This window comes from Manacus candei, unplaced genomic scaffold (assembly GCF_025592945.1).
Source record: "Manacus candei isolate 608988 ecotype Guabito, Panama unplaced genomic scaffold, ASM2559294v1 h1tg000019l, whole genome shotgun sequence".
Classification (NCBI taxonomy): Eukaryota; Metazoa; Chordata; class Aves; order Passeriformes; family Pipridae; genus Manacus; species Manacus candei.
Genome location: NW_026138067.1, coordinates 5,878,733 through 5,894,975, shown reverse-complemented (window position 1 = coordinate 5,894,975; position 16,243 = coordinate 5,878,733). Strand labels below are relative to the sequence as shown.

Below are 16,243 nucleotides of genomic sequence, written 5' to 3'. Positions count from 1 at the left end.
CAAATACTTATGTTACTTTGTAGTCATAACAGCTTTACAAGTACCAACATTTTATTAATCCTTTGTAATCATTTTACAGCAATATAACTTGACCATATCCTTCTATTTCATAGGGCTTTATAATCACCATAGAAATTAAGGTTAGAAGGGTCATTCAGTTAGTTTGCTCTTTTAGCAGCCATTATTGAAACCACCACACATTTCCATTCCCACAAAACTATAATGTGTGCCAAGGGTAGAAAACAAACAAAGATCCAATGGCCGCACATGTCTAAATCAGATGAACTCAGAAGTCCTGAACTCAGAAAACAAAACATTTTTTTGTGCTGTATAGAAAAGAAAGCACTTCAAAGTGCTTTCTGAGTTGACAAAAGAATCCTTCCCATCTCTGTAGGGATGGTAACAGTATTAGTCCAAAGATTTGAGTAAGACACATCAAAATACTAGAATGGAGATCCTGTAGCACATAAAGCAGAGACTCTTTGTCATAGGCACCAGCTGGCCAGAGACAACACCTGAGGCTTCTGAGGAAGGTGGAAAAAGAATTATCAAGATATTCTTTCCTGACACTGATAAATGATAGATTGAAGCATTTGATTCTTTTGTATGTATTATTTTAGTAAAGGAATACTATTTTAGTTTCTGGAAAATGTCACGAATGTTATATGTTCTGGTTTTCTGATACAACATTGTTTGCCATGTGATTAGAAAGAATCAGTTAAATAAGGGGTAGTTCTTCACAGGGAAAAAACAATCCTTACAGGGTAATGAGCATTTAAAATGGTACTTCCAGACATGTTCTGATTCATGTTTGGCTTTTCACCCTTGATGGGTGTGAAGAAGTTACCTGCAGGAAACTGAAGCAAGATCCCAGATGTGGATAAAAGACACTGAGAGGTGGGACTTCTCTGTGATAATACAGATAACTCAAGCTTTAAGTAATGAAAATACATATATGAAGGAATTATTTTTATTTTCAGTCCTTTCTTCTTATATTTAGTTCTGTTTTTATAATTAAGATCTCATTTAAAATGTTTTCTACCCTCACAAAATGGCCAGTGATCCTGATGGGCAGCCTTGCAGGCAGCAACCAAGAGATCCTGCCTAGTGTTTAGAAGGATGGGAAAAAAGTGAGCAAATACAGAGTCTTCTTGTTGCCACAATGGTCCTAGAAGAAAAAAGGAAACCCTTCAATTTAGTGAAGGGGAGAAAGAGAAACAGCTTCTCCCTTAGTGTCCAAGAAAGTATAAAGGGCTCTGTGTTTAGCCAATAGGAGAAAAAATGTTCACAGCCAGAAAGGAAATGCAGTCTTTTCTCAGTAAGGGAAACCCACAACTGTCTGAGCAGAGTGTGTGTGGCGGTGGGGATTGGCAAACTGGCATTCTGCACTGTCTTAGGTACCACAGAGAATCATTAAACTGTGCTTGAAAGATTGGACCCAGTTTTGCCTTGTAAATATTAAAGTAATTTAGCTTTACAATGGCATCTACAAATTAGAAAACCGACTCAATCTTGCAAAAATGAAACTCTTCCTGCAAAGCATGATAAGTAGTACAAGCATCTTGCAGATGCCTATTTGCATATATGGTGAAGCTTAGATGTCCTATCTGTCTTATTACAGCATCATGTTAGTACCAGCACATATCATAACCTCTGTAAGTTTAACAAAGTCTCTACAGATTCTGCTACTGGAGACTCACATTGAATCACTCTAATGTGACACAAACAGAGTTTCATAAGTCTAAAACCAGAATGGCCAATGGGAATGGATAATTAGGACAACAGAACTACCAGAATGCAGACAGTTTGCAAAGACATTGGAGTTTTCATTAAGACAACAGAGATTAGGTTCAGAAATGCTCTAAGGAAGATAAATATTTTTCACTTAAATACTTTAGCTGATGAAAAATATGACACATCCCAAAATAAATTGTTCCAATAATAAATTATCTAATCCCTGATAATTTCTACCATGCCTGTAATAAAAATTTGCATAACTTTCCCTCCCCAGTTGTGTACCCCATATAGGCAAAGTCTTTTCATCTCCAGTCAAGCCGAGTTGAAATAAATGTCACTCAGCAGATACAGCATTTATTCATGTGGATCTCCTTGAAAGATTGAGACCAATACACATGCAATGTTCACATACTATGCAGTTAACACACCACATATACTCAGTCTATATTACCTATAGATCAAGTTGCATCCACAACCACAGGTTTTTGCATAGATTTAATCCTCCAAATCATTAAAACACTCTAATAAGTATTGTTTATAATATCAACTCCACGATGTACTGTGTAACACACAAAACTGTACAGAATCTAGTTTGACAAATCTCACACGTGCCTTGGAGTAGTCTGAGTGTACACATGCTTCAGTGTTAAATATCTACATATTTGTGTTGACTGTAATAAAAACAACAGGAGATTTGTTTTAGCTACAAATAGATTATAAAAATATACACACACTCCCCACATTTATTTGTATGCATATATATGACTACATGTCACAGTGTCCTCATATGGATGCATAGAAAAATAGAGAAATCACTTCTGGAAACATTACTGCTATAATTTCATGGAGGGAAGGCTGAGAGGATTAAAGACATAGATTTCTGTATGAGTAAAAACAGTACTGCTGAGGAAAATGTATCTGGTGAACTGGCATGGGATTTACAAAAAATCCACCTTTTTTTCTAGCATGAAGTAGGTTAATGAGAGTAGGATGTGTCAATATAGCATTATATTTTTACACCACTCACACAAACATTTTCCAATCTTGTGTGTTACATTTACCACAAACAGTCATTTTCCATCCTCCATTTTATTGCTAAGACATGAATTTAGGAACATCATCCATGGCTAACAGTAATGCAAAGAGCATCTGGATCCTCAATCTATTCCAACCTTTCCTAAAGGGAAAAGCTTCGTACAGGTGCCCTGCATGTGGCAACTGCTAGGCCACATGCAAGAAAAAGGACCTACCTGAAAATGGAGTGCTTTTCTTCAGACAAAGCAGCCTGATAGATAAAAGCAACTAATTTAATTCCTGGTCTACGTTGACTGGCACTATCAAACTCCCTTTCTAATTAATTTCATTCCTGTTGAAGCAGCCAGCTTGACTACTGGGATCAAATGCCAGAAGTTAATCCTATCCATCAGAAATATATTAACTGTATCTGTACACCTGATCAGCCAGAAACCTTGCTGTCAGGAGAGGGCTCATCCTGCCCTGCAGTCACCACACCACTTAGTGCTCAAGCCTGTCATTCTCTTTACTGGTCATCATAGCACAATTAGCTCCCCTTTAATATTCAACAATTTTTTAATTTTAACAATACCTGCCATAAATATAGTTGTACAATGTACACTATATATTTTAAACCAGAGTTATGACATCATGGCAGGAGGAACAGTACTTTTGAAAACTTATGACCAGTCACTACTATTAAAAATCTGTTGTTATTTTTAGATCACTAGCTAATTCTCACTCACCTTCATGAGCCTCTGTCTAATCCATTTCTCACCATTAACTACCTAAAGATGCCTTAATAAAAGCCTTTCATCATGTACCTCCAGCTGGATACCCCATGGAAAATGACTACTCCTGCCTTTCCAGGACTTTCCTGGAACTTTAAAAGTTAAGAGAACTTTAAGGGTGTGACACACACCCTCCAGCTGCCAGCTCAACTAAGCACTATACATCTCCTGTCAGAAGGATTACCACCCTTCCTGAAAAGGTTACCACACCACTGAAAAATCCTCCAGGCCATTGTGATTACTGCTTGTTTGAAACAACCATAAAATAAAATCTCTGTTATGGTTAAAAAATTCTAGAACCTGCATAAATCTCTTTGTCAGGCACAGTTTATAAATACTATTTTTTCAGATGTAGAATCTGAAACTTAATTTTTCCTAATTATTACTGTATATTTATTTTTACTGTAATTTATCAAGACATGACATTTGGTCTTTTAACAAACAACCCATAAGCTCACACTGATGGAAATCTTATTTACAGTGCACTACAGACATCACTAATATTATGAAAAAGCAAATAGCTTGACTGTAACCTGACCTCCTGCTCATAAAGTTAAATTATTCAACTCCCCCACACTACAATAGAATTAAGTGCTTAAAATATGACATAGAGGAATATAAGACAGTTATTCAGCTTTGATGGCTGCGATTTCCATAATGGAACTAAATAGCTTGAAAGTCTTTGAAATTCATTTGTATTCTTCCTTAAAGAGAAAACTCTCTTCTCCTTTGATTTAGATTTTTAAAAAATTAACCCAAGTGTACTGTAGAAATGGAAATTTTAAAAATTGGGTTTCTATCACATTTCAGATGTCACAGATATTAAAAAATATTGTAGTATGGAAAGTATCTATATCACTGTCAAAACTAGACCTCAGGCCTTCCTGTTACTAACCTATTCTCAGACTAATAGAAGACACTTTTGAACTGGAGAAAACTTTCACAAAAATATCATTCTAAAGATACGTTTAAACATATGGGTAATTGAATTAATCTCTGCTTAACTTGAAAATTTCTATAAATTAGAAGTTTTGAGTCAATTAAAAAATAGTAAGGACTCAGTGGGCCTGAGCCACCATCTACTACTTGAAAAATGAATATTGGTCATCTACTTGTAAGACCTAATCATAATTTACTAGACAATACTTTGATATTTTGTTTTCTGTTTCCTATAAATTAGCAAGAAATAAAATTGACTGAAAAATTAAAACTGACAACATTTCTCCTGCACATATTGCAATTTCAAAATGTGATCTTTCAGTACATAAAATAATAATTCAGAGAACGTAAAAATTCACATTTTCCACTAGAACTCTGTCACAAAAACCATGCAAGAGACAGGGCTTCCTGTTAGAGACCTCATCAAATACACTGAGCTCAGCTTTGTCTCTCCATTACTATAGGGTTCCTGTCATGGAAACAGCATTTGTTGGTTCCTGAGTGATTATTTAGGAATAATTCTTCTACCATTCAAAATTTTTATATTTCTACGTGTTGTATTCAACAGACAGTCAGGCACTTGGTTTAAAGCAACAGTGACAGGGAGCAGATAAAACACCATCATGAGGCCTTGCAAAGAGGTTTCTAGGCTGCCAGAAGGTGAGCTGCACACACTCTGGACCTTGTAACCAAAACTCCCACGAGTACAATGAACCCAGAAAACTTGCTGTGCAAAATTAAGATCTGGCTGCCTTTTCCAGGGAGGGTCCTATCCTCTCACTTATAAAAACACTTCCACAGATTTCCATTGCCATACTGAAGAATCAGCAAAATGTTTACCTATTTTTGGCAACGTTTTTAAGAGTCTGTCTGGTACTGATTTAACTCCTTTTCTCATTCTCTGCTTATAACTTTTGCTTTTGCTGAGTCACATTGTGCATGAGAATTCATTTTGCTCTCTGAAGCACCTATGGTTCCAGCTCTTTGAAAAAAGCTTTTTCTGGCTTCTGAGCAGTCCCAGTTCCTACCAAGATCTCTTTTTGCAGTTGGTATGCTGTCTGGTTTTATACTAGATTAATCTTCTGATCTGTCTGTTCACTCTCCTTAGTTTCTCACCCCCTCAAAATAAGATTAAGAATGTAAGCAAGCAATGTACAATTCACAAGTTAATTAATTTAAACAGCCTACTCTGATAAAAAGAAAAGGTGCTTATTGCATTTCTTGGCCAATACAGTTTTAAACAAATTGCCCTGAAGTACATCTACAACTCAGATATCTAAGCAATTCATTTCATAAAGCTCATATGAGACAATATTCCATTCCCCATTTCAGCCATATCTTGTAATTTTTTATAGCAATCATACTTTGAGCCATTAGAATATCTTTCAGCTAAATATCTCCAAACAATAATTAATATTGTTAAATAATAATTAATTATTATTAATAATAATTAATAATTAATTAAGTTTACAATTATGATTAGAAAATTTACTGAAGCATGAGACTGATAGTGCAGACATTGATCTCTATTAGATTTTATGTGAAAATATTAATTCATTGAATACTTGTATCAATGGAATGAAAGGAAATCTGTAGCAACAAAATATTAACATAAATAAATTCACCACTGACAACAATTTTGCTTTGAATTCGACATGATTGCACAGACATATAAAACAATACTTTTCTATACAAGCAATTCAGCAAATATTCAACATTGCAGCAGGGCTAATTTCCATTTGTGTGAGGAAAAGAGTTATAACATGAAAAAAATAAGTAACTGATGAACAAAAGTAGTGATTTTAAGTATCACTTGCTACTCTACAAGTATTTAGGTAATAAGTTTTTTTTCACTTTTTTTTATTAAATCAATCAGATATTTCATTAAATCAGATAGGAGAATTGGACTAATGGTGGAAATTACTTTGTCCTCCTTTACTTTGACTCAGTATTCACTGACCCTTACATCATATAATCTGATTTTAGAGAACTGCAAACAGGTAAATAAAATAGCTATCTTCTAATCTGAGTGTTCATTCAGATGTATTGATGAATGCTTACCTTTTACAAATAGGTTAAACATTCTGAGATTTTTCTTCATTTCTACTTTTGAACATTTTCAAATTATTTTGTTAATTGTTTCCACTTAATAGATAAACAAGAAATATCTTATCTATTTCAATAAAAATTTCATGTTAAAAAAGCAGTTAGTCATAAAAACAATAGCAAATGGATTAAATTGTATTCAAGCATAATTGGTCAGAATGTGCATTCTCATTATCTGTATCAGTACTGACACCACAGAAATAATTTGCAGAAGGATGGAATCAATTAACAGCTGTCATACAGCAGGATTCAAATTACTTTAAAACCCATGGTGTTAAAAGAATAGTAGGTCACAGAAACATTAAAACATAAGAAGGAGTAAATACAATACTGAACTGTTACTAAAAAGGAGAAATAATATAAAATACAAGGACATTTCAAAATTCCACAGATACTATTTTTATTGAAAGAAATATAGCTTTTCAAGAAATTTCTGTCACAGAAAATAGAATACAATTTAAGAAACTTAATTAAAAGAAGACTTTGTTAATGATAATATTCTCATATATCTGATGCACAAGAAAAAGTTTTTCAGTACTTTCATTGACCTTTTTTGCTAAAAGTAAAAAATATCTTCCTAATCATCCCCCAAAAGAACAAAAAATGCTGAGTGTTCGACATTGTTTTCACACAACACATTCAGCATCTTTCTTCCCTGCTTTACCTTTTGATCAGCCACTGCACATCTGGGAAGTTGGAAGCCTCGGGTTCATGAGAATACATCAATTTCTGTTCTCGCTAGTGCTTTCATTTAATCCTCTAGGTCTGGCGAAATCATATGAACAGCCTCTTAATTTTGAGCCAAAATTTTTTAGATATATTTTACAATCTTTTCCCTTCCCTCAAAATGCAATTACAAAATATAAGGCATCTAGGAAAAAAATAAAAAGTCTAATATATGAAACAACAGCAATTCAAGTCAGAGAGCTGACCCAATGGGAAGCTATTGAGAGCATGAGAGGAGTGTTATAGTTTAATGCTGTTACCATGTGCTGTATATAGCTGGAGGTCAAGTAAGAATTTACCCTATAAGGAGGATTATGGTACTTAGCTGATTAGTGCCTTGCTACAGTACTATTGCCTACAAATGTACATGCTGGTCAGGGCATTTCATTTAAACTATTTTTAAAATTCTGCAGTTACAGTATTTCATGTTTTGTGGTACTAGTTCCAGCATTTGCTTTGTGTTCTAGTTTCAGCATTTGCTTTGTGTTCTAGGCCTCAAATTAAGTTATGTAATATCTATTATATTTAGTTTGTAAGAAGTCAAATTTTGACATAATTTTCAACCATTAGGCTAAAGTAGCTGCGGCATCCTCTACAGCCTGATGTGCTGAACATCCAGTAAAACTAAAAATACCTTTTCTTACATTCCATTTTAAAGAAAAAATGGAGTGAAAATCAATAGAGTAATTATTTCCAGAACAGACATTTGAAATATGTCTGTGAGAATGTGAAAATAATAGAAAGCAAATGTGTAGAAGCCTCATTTGCATTAAATAAATTAAAAACACATTCTCCACAGCATTTTCTATCTTTTCAAACTAGCTTACAAATAACATTTAATATAAAGCACCATACACAAACCAAATTTCACTGCAATAAATTTAAGCCATGATAAGGTAGCATGACATGAGAAAAAATACAGACTTTGCAGCAATCTAGATTTTCTCTACCTCAATAACAGTGATTTCAGACTCCTAGAAAAGGCATTCTGACACCAATGTCATTCTGACACCAATGAAGTTTTTTCCTTCAGCCATTACAGAGAATATATCATAATGCACTTCATGTATACATCATTTCATCTAATTTTGAATCTAATATTTTTTAAGTGTATGAGTTTCTTACTGCAGGGATTGTTTAGCAGGTGTTTTTATCAGCAGATGAAAGTATCCTGGTTCTTAAATGGAAATATATATGTCTGATGAAGAGGAGAATTTTCTTTCAAAGAAAAACTCCATTATTACTAAAATACCTAAAAAATATAGCTACTTCAATAATGAACAAACTAAGAAAATATCAGCAACATGAACTGTCATTTGAAAATTATTTTGCCTACTAATGTCTCTGGAGGTGTTTTGAACTATTGAATTCCTAAAACTGGAATTTTGCTAATGAACATGAGTCAGTGCATCTTTTCTGTGGTTTTTCCCTCTTCATTGTGTCCACAATTACAATATATATGTGACATCATAAAATGAACTTTAGTTTTAAAATATCTCTGTGATTCATATTTCAGTTTAGAAGAGATTAAATAGATCATACTAAACTGTTTTGATGCCTCCACAAAAGAGCAAGCAGAAAATAACCGCTGTGAAAGCGTCCAGTTCCTTCAGTAATGGGAGGCAGAGGCCCATTATTAAATCTTGTGAATGAAATCAGTGGTGGTTCATCAGTGAATGATAGGCTGTCTGCAGCAGCTTCTCCACGACAAAACTGTCAGGCTAAACGTGTTCGTGCCAGGGAGCATCAGCTGGACCACTAAGCAGTGAGACAGGTGCATTCAATAACTCTTGGAAATTACCACAGTACATAAAATTAAATTTCCTATTCAACTGTCATTCTCAACATGCTGGTGGTAAAGAATTAAATGTGTATATTTTAAAGCAGCACAGGTCTATCCAACATAGAAGCAGATCACACGCAAAAATTTTTTGCATTTCTATAAAAAGCTATAGATCCTATATTATGTATTGGTAAGACATGATTCTACAATGTTTTTCAAGCCAAAGAACTTTCTTCACAGTAATTTAAGCAGTCAGCTCACAACTCGCAGTCATTACATGAGCCCAAATATGCAGGATAGAACAGTTATGGCTGCCTAGACAGAACTCCTTCACTTTAGATCCCAGACAGAAGACAGGGATGCCCACCATGTCTGTGCTGTCTGGGTTTTCAGATACACTATCTGAAAAACTTCCCGTTGCTGTGTCTCTGATCGTCTCTTAGAGATGTATGCACTAGAAAGAGGCTCAACAGGTAGTTTTCCAAATTTATGCTTCATGCTGTATTACTGCCTTAGCTTCCTGATTGTTTATTCTGCTCCAGGTCTGCTCTTGAGCCTTGTGATAACTCTGTTCCACTACACCATTTAACTACCTACAGAAAAGTTACACTGCACCAGCACTAATTGTGAGAGGATAGTTCCTCCCAGTGCAAAATCCCTAGAGACCACTAGAGACAAGTGCCAACCTATGTTCACCTACTCTGCTTTGACATAAAGGAAATGTCAAGTGGAAAATTTTTACACTACTGGAATAAATATGAGAAAAAAGTCAAACTTCCAAAGTCATTAGGAATAGCACACATTTCTGCGAACAGCAAACTTTACATGGAAAACATGTTCATAGCCAAGAGATTCAACATTTTGCCAGACATTCTGAAAACTCTTTGTCAAGAATCATCAAAGACATAGACTCGCAGGAAAAGGTTGGTCCAGCAAAATACTTGAGGACTTTGCAAGGCTGGCAAAGGGTGGAAATATGCAACTCATCCTAATTCAACTTACTACAAAATTCTGTTTTCTCTCTTTCTCAACATTTTCAGGTCAGGACAACCTAACACTGGTAGGACCATGTTATCCTGCAAATGGTACTTTTTTAGTTAAAAAATTCTGGATTTAAAGAGTCTTTCAGGCATACAGCAATCCGGACTCAACAATTCAGTTCCAGATTATTAAGGATAAGGAATCTATTCATCACATAAAATGAAATGATTAAAGATTGTAATAGAGACAGTGAGATGACTGGCATTTTATGTAAATTATGTATAATCAGAGAGACTACCACAGGAGCTTATAAATACTGCAAGAACCTGGACTGGGAACTCATTCAGGACTATTCTAATATAATCTTAAAAATCCAGGGGAGCTGCAAGCAAACACAGACATATGCATTTCAGTGAAGTGGATTAAAATGCTTTCATTAATTATTTTGTATGGAAGTTGTAAGTCTTGCAATCAGTATTGATCACTAGCAGATATGCTGGGCAAAGAAGCTCATCAAGGAATGACAAATATGATAAATTCTGAGTCTAAAGGAGTTGTACTCAAAAAGATAATGACATTTTGCTTATGAACAATTTGAAAAAATAGAACTGTAAATTGATTTTACAAACACTGCCTAAAGAAATCAAACAAAAAAAAAATCAGTGCTATGATATACAGGCAGAAAATAAAATACAAACCAGGATATTTCTAATCTAAGTTTCTGTCAATACATTTTCTGTAATAACAATGCTTGTGGGAAATAAGAAGGGAGTGTTGTACATAGTACAGGAGCTGTAATTTATTGGATGTAAGTACAGGCAGAAACAGTGATACTCCAGTTTATTAGTTGCCTAAACACGTGCGCAGAAATATTCCCACTTTCAAGATATTTCTCATCATTCACCCTCCCAAATTTTCAAATATAATTTTGTTTGCTTATTCATAAACTTTCTTCTGGCTTTATATGATTAGGAATGATTTGCCCCTTATTCTTCCTTCTTAGAGTGGATATTGCCCCAAACAGTCTTCCGTTCTGGAATGGGACAACATTTCTTGCCTGGGGTGCTTGATACCTCCTTGTCTAGGAACTCAAAGGAAAGGAGGGGGTTAACTGAGAACCTTGTGCTCTAATCAACCTTAGACTAGCAACAAGAAAATAATAATTTACTCCTCACCTTAAAAGAAAGAAAAAAAAAAACCAAACAAACAAAACCCACAAAAAAGCATCCCAAAAAAAAATGCACTTTTGCTCTCAAAAAACAAGTGGGTGGCCAAGATAAGGAATTCAAGATCACAAGGGTCTTATCATATATACTGCAAAATTCTTTAATTTTCAGTAAGTCTCCTTAAAAGAGTTTAACAAGTAACAATACAAGTCTCCATCTTTCATTGTTTATGGCAAGCTTGAAGGTGCCTGAAAATGCCTCTGGGATGATTATCTTACCAAAAATGGGAACGACAGCCCAAGTAAAGTTAGGGTCAGTACATTAGTGCTAGGAATCCCTACAAAAATGCTCATATGAACAGCTTGCAGAAGTGAATAATCACAAGCAGTTTTAATGGGGACATGTGAAAAGCAGTTTTATAGCCTGATTCCATGACCAAGATCAAGCACCAGCTTAAGAGGGGGTTTTTAATATATATTACTTCCAAAGATCAAGAGACAATTAATCCTCTGGACTTCTTTCTTAAGCTCACTGACTATTAAAGGAAGCTTCAACACAGGCTTGATTTCCTTTCCTGATCCACTCTATTGTCAAGCTACCTGCTGTCTAACAATAATTACACTAGTTTCAGTAGCACAGCAAAACATAAATACTCCAAATATTCTAACACAGAGGGTTCATTTGTTCTGGTGTCCAAAAACCAAATACAGATTTCTTCCAGTAACATAACCTGCACACCAATTTTATTGCAAAACCTTTTTTTCTGCTTATGCATTTTTTAAACTTTCCAATTCCTTATATGTTCAATAGTTGACTGGCATACTGAGGGCAATAATACCAGGTAGCAAAAGAGCAAATAAATAGAAATGCACCTTATATAGAAATGCTTCTCATATGTTAGTTAGTCTTACTGAATCCACACATATTTCTGTTCTTTGCCATCAAAAGCATCTTGTGATCATGGCAAAATCACAACATTATCAACACCAGGGATCCATATATATTCCTGTACCAATTTTTAACAAGAGGGTTTCAGATGCAGTGCTGTGATTGTGTCCAACTGCAAATCAGATCTCTTCCATTAGAGAATCTGCATCAGACCTTACAATAAAGCATATTTTTAAAGAATTTATCTTCAGAGCCTTTTCCTGAAAGATTATACTATCTTTCTAGGTCATCTTTTATGACACCTTCTGAGGATAGGCAACAAAAAAAACCAGGCATTGGATTGAACAGTATCTCTTCATATGAACAAGACTTAACGAAGGCTTTTCTCAAGGAGCGATTCAAGATCAGCATGGGAGATAAAATTGAAGCACACTGATACCAGAATTGGATAATAAGCAAATAGCAAGATTGAAAACACCAATTTAAATTAGAAAACTCCCAGAATTCTTGGTTTGAGGTGACCCACACAATTTTCTTACAGTCAGTAATACACTGAGGAATAGTGGTGCAATTACAATTATTAACAATTACTTTGACAGTTAAAATGATTTAACATGCTATCTTCACCATTCCTACACAATACTATATTGCAGACTGCAGAGTGGAAACTGCCTAGCCTTGACCACAAGTTCAGGTGAAATCACAACACATAAGCAAAGCCTCCAGTGCTGCAACTGTCTGAGGAAGTTTCAATGCTGATTGCCATGTTCTCTTGTATGGAATTCATGATGAATATAAGAGCAATGCATATGTACTCTGATTAGAAATAACACTTCATTCTTCTGAATTTGAAAAAGAAGTAAGTCCATGGCAAAGATAAAACCTTTATTTGAAATTCAGATTGATAATGCAAAGAAGGAGAGGGATTTATGACTCAATCTTCACGAAAATTTCAGACAAGTAGTTATGCAATGGATGGGCTACTGAGCATTCAGAACGTGACCACCTTCAGATTATTCCTCTATGCCTTCAGCATAAGGTGGAATGGAGAGACAGAAGAAAGAGGGAAGGATACATCTGTGGAACTTCAAAGAAAAGGCTGTGGGAAAAGAAATGGGAAGAGAAGCAAGAGAGCACGTCAGCTTAATTTGCACCTACTGTAAATGAGGTTCACTTCATTACATTAGGAGGCCTATTTAGTGGTTCTGATATCGATAAATTTACTCCAGGAAGGAGTCTGAGATTCTCAAAAATGCCTAACACCTCAGTCCATATTTCATGGCTTTTCCCAAAACCATTACTTTAAGACAGATAATCTTCACCAGAAAAACTATTTTCCTCTTATTATTTTTATCTCCGTAGAAATGCTGCTGTAGAGGATTTAAAGTCTCTTTATAACTTTTCCTTAACACCCAGCAAAATAGCTCTCTGAACTTCATAAATCTATATGAAAAACTGTTTAAAATAAATATTTCTTAAAATAATAAGCCCTGACTATAGTATGATCATTTTTTTTCTGCGTAAATTGTAATATGGAAAAACATCAATAAGTCTGAATATTATTTTCAGATATTCAGTATAGAAAATTTAATGAAAAAGTGAACAGTTGAAACAAAAATTTGGCCTTAACAAAAATTCTTTTTAAGACTTTATTATGCTAAAGAGTAAAAACTATTTTAATAATACTAGCTATTTTCTGTAGTGTGACTGCAGAGCATGCATTGCCTCATGTTTGAAGAATCAGTCACCCATTCCTTGAAAGCTGATGTTCCTGTCACATGTTTTGTAGTGGTGGTTAATAACGCAAAGTTATCCAGTCAGGAGCCAGTAAGTTTTAAAAATGAAAATCAGGCAATCAAGTCCACATACTCGGTCATATTCAGAGAATTCAAGAGAGTTCAACAAGATTTAAGACTGATTTTTACAAAAGGAGAGCTGACAACAGGAAATAATTATTGCACGTATCAACGGACTTTTTTCATTGTAGTTGACTTTACTAAAACTTTTCATTTGCTCTTTGCTGTTGCTATGATAAAAATAAGAAAAAAAATTAAAAGTATTGGGCCAAATGCAAAATGATGCATTTATAACAAATCTTAATCTGATATTTATTATCTGTGGTCATCTCCTCCTGATATCACTATGAACAACACTGTGGTATCCTCTAAAGAAATCCAGACCCTTAAATCTAAAGAAATAATCCATCAAAAAAAAAAGAAAGATCTTATTGCTAAATGTCACCCTAGATTTTCTAATGAAAAGCAGAATGTCAGGAAAAAAAGTGTCTATATGGATAACTGCAGCCTTCACTTTATGTGGTTAAAGTTAAATATTGGTGGGAAGCCTGATTTTTAGATGGACCAAGATGTCCAAACATTACAATTTAATTGCAATTCCAGGCATGACCACAGATATTGCCAATTTTTAAAAGACATCCAGAGATCCGTCAGTGAGATGGAAGCTGGCTGAGACAATGAGCAATCATGCCATAAGTTTAATAAAGTTTCAAATCTTTTAACAAGTAGAGTGTTGACAATTCCATCAGACAGTTTCTCTGTAAGTCAGTTTTCTGGGCTTAAACAGCTAACATGAAAATGCTCAATAAGTGTAGGTTTATGAACTCTCTGGCCCACTTTATATAGATCAAGATTTATACCCTTATATAAATCATAATATTGCTGTTTTACCACATTCTGATCAGTAAAACAGATATTTCTGTTATGTTTTCATAATGAACATAAAACCAAGCATGGCAAGTAAATGCCTTTAGAATTCAAATCTTTTTTTCCTAAATCCCAGATTACATTACTTCTGAAATAGAAAACAATTTACCAGTGCTTGTAAAACACTTTTGAAATAAATGAAGGTAGAATTAAACATGTTATGCTATTGTAGTTAAAAAGTGCAACTGTTTTTCTTCTCAGCATTTAATGAGGACTTTGAGCAGGGCATAAAATGACTGCTGGATCAAAAACCTGAGAGGGAGAGAAGAAAAGATACTCCCTTATCTAGTTTGGAATATTGCACCTACATTTGTCACATTTACAGACATTTATATGGAAATTTCTCAACTATCAAAATTCAGTATGTCCCTGAAGTATGATCCTCAGGCTTAGAAAGCCTTGGAAATTTTTACATATATTTTCTCTCTTAAAATCATACTTCAGTGAGTTCATTAATTTGAGCTTTCTACACATCACATATTTTCAAATCCATAGCATCCCTTGCTTCTAAACCTATGAGGTTGGACCACCTTTTATTATTAGCTTAGAATAGAAAATATACCAAGATACAAATAAATTATATTTTTCTAGTATTCAGAAAAAATTATTTTACAATAAATAATTATTTTATTAAAATTTCCAGCCTTCTAGCATAGAGTAGTTAACTATTTTTATCTTCTTTCCCCAATATTAATTATATAATGAAATAATTATATAAAGTAACCAGTTTAGTGCCAAAGTAGTTTTATATTCTACTAATGCATGTTTTTTTTGAACATTTAAAGGGTTGGGTTTTTTCGCAAAAAGGGACAGTTTTTAAAAATAACAGAAGTATTTAGTCAATATTCTCTAAAACTTCATACTTTTCATACTGGAGAGTACAAGCTGGGGCTGCACTGTACTTTCCAGTTGAAAGAACAGCAAAAGAAGACAACTGCACATTTATTCTGATATTCACTAGAAAAAGCTTTCAACCCCTGCAAAACAAAAACCATACATGTTCACTCTGAGGGACACAACAAAAATGTGAATACAAGATCCTTTCAGCAAATAATGACTCATGCATTTAGTCTTTGTTCATTTTCTCTTGTGGCTCATATGAAATGCTACAAAATAGTGGGTCACTGAATATACAAAATATAACTGCACACTAGTATCACAAAGACATGCTCCTTTGCAGCATCTTTTAATAATAGGACATGGCTAACCGATTCAAAATATGCAACGCAGTCTACTGAAAAAAAACATAAAATGATATGTCTCAGTCTACATTTTGTGGTTGTGCTTAAGAAATGTAATTAATTGGTGAAGAAACTACAGAAAATCTAATCAGAGATCGATTTCTCGGAGAATTCAGTGCCCTGCACTGAGGTTTTCAGCAGAATTCTC

At 34.3% G+C, this 16,243-nt stretch overlaps 1 protein-coding gene across 39 annotated transcripts in view; it reads right to left on the bottom strand.

Annotated features, from left to right (window-relative positions):
• RIMS2 (regulating synaptic membrane exocytosis 2) overlaps positions 1-16,243 on the bottom strand; it is a 449,774-nt gene that overhangs the window by 260,168 nt on the left and 173,363 nt on the right. The gene's annotated exons all lie outside the window — the stretch shown is intronic.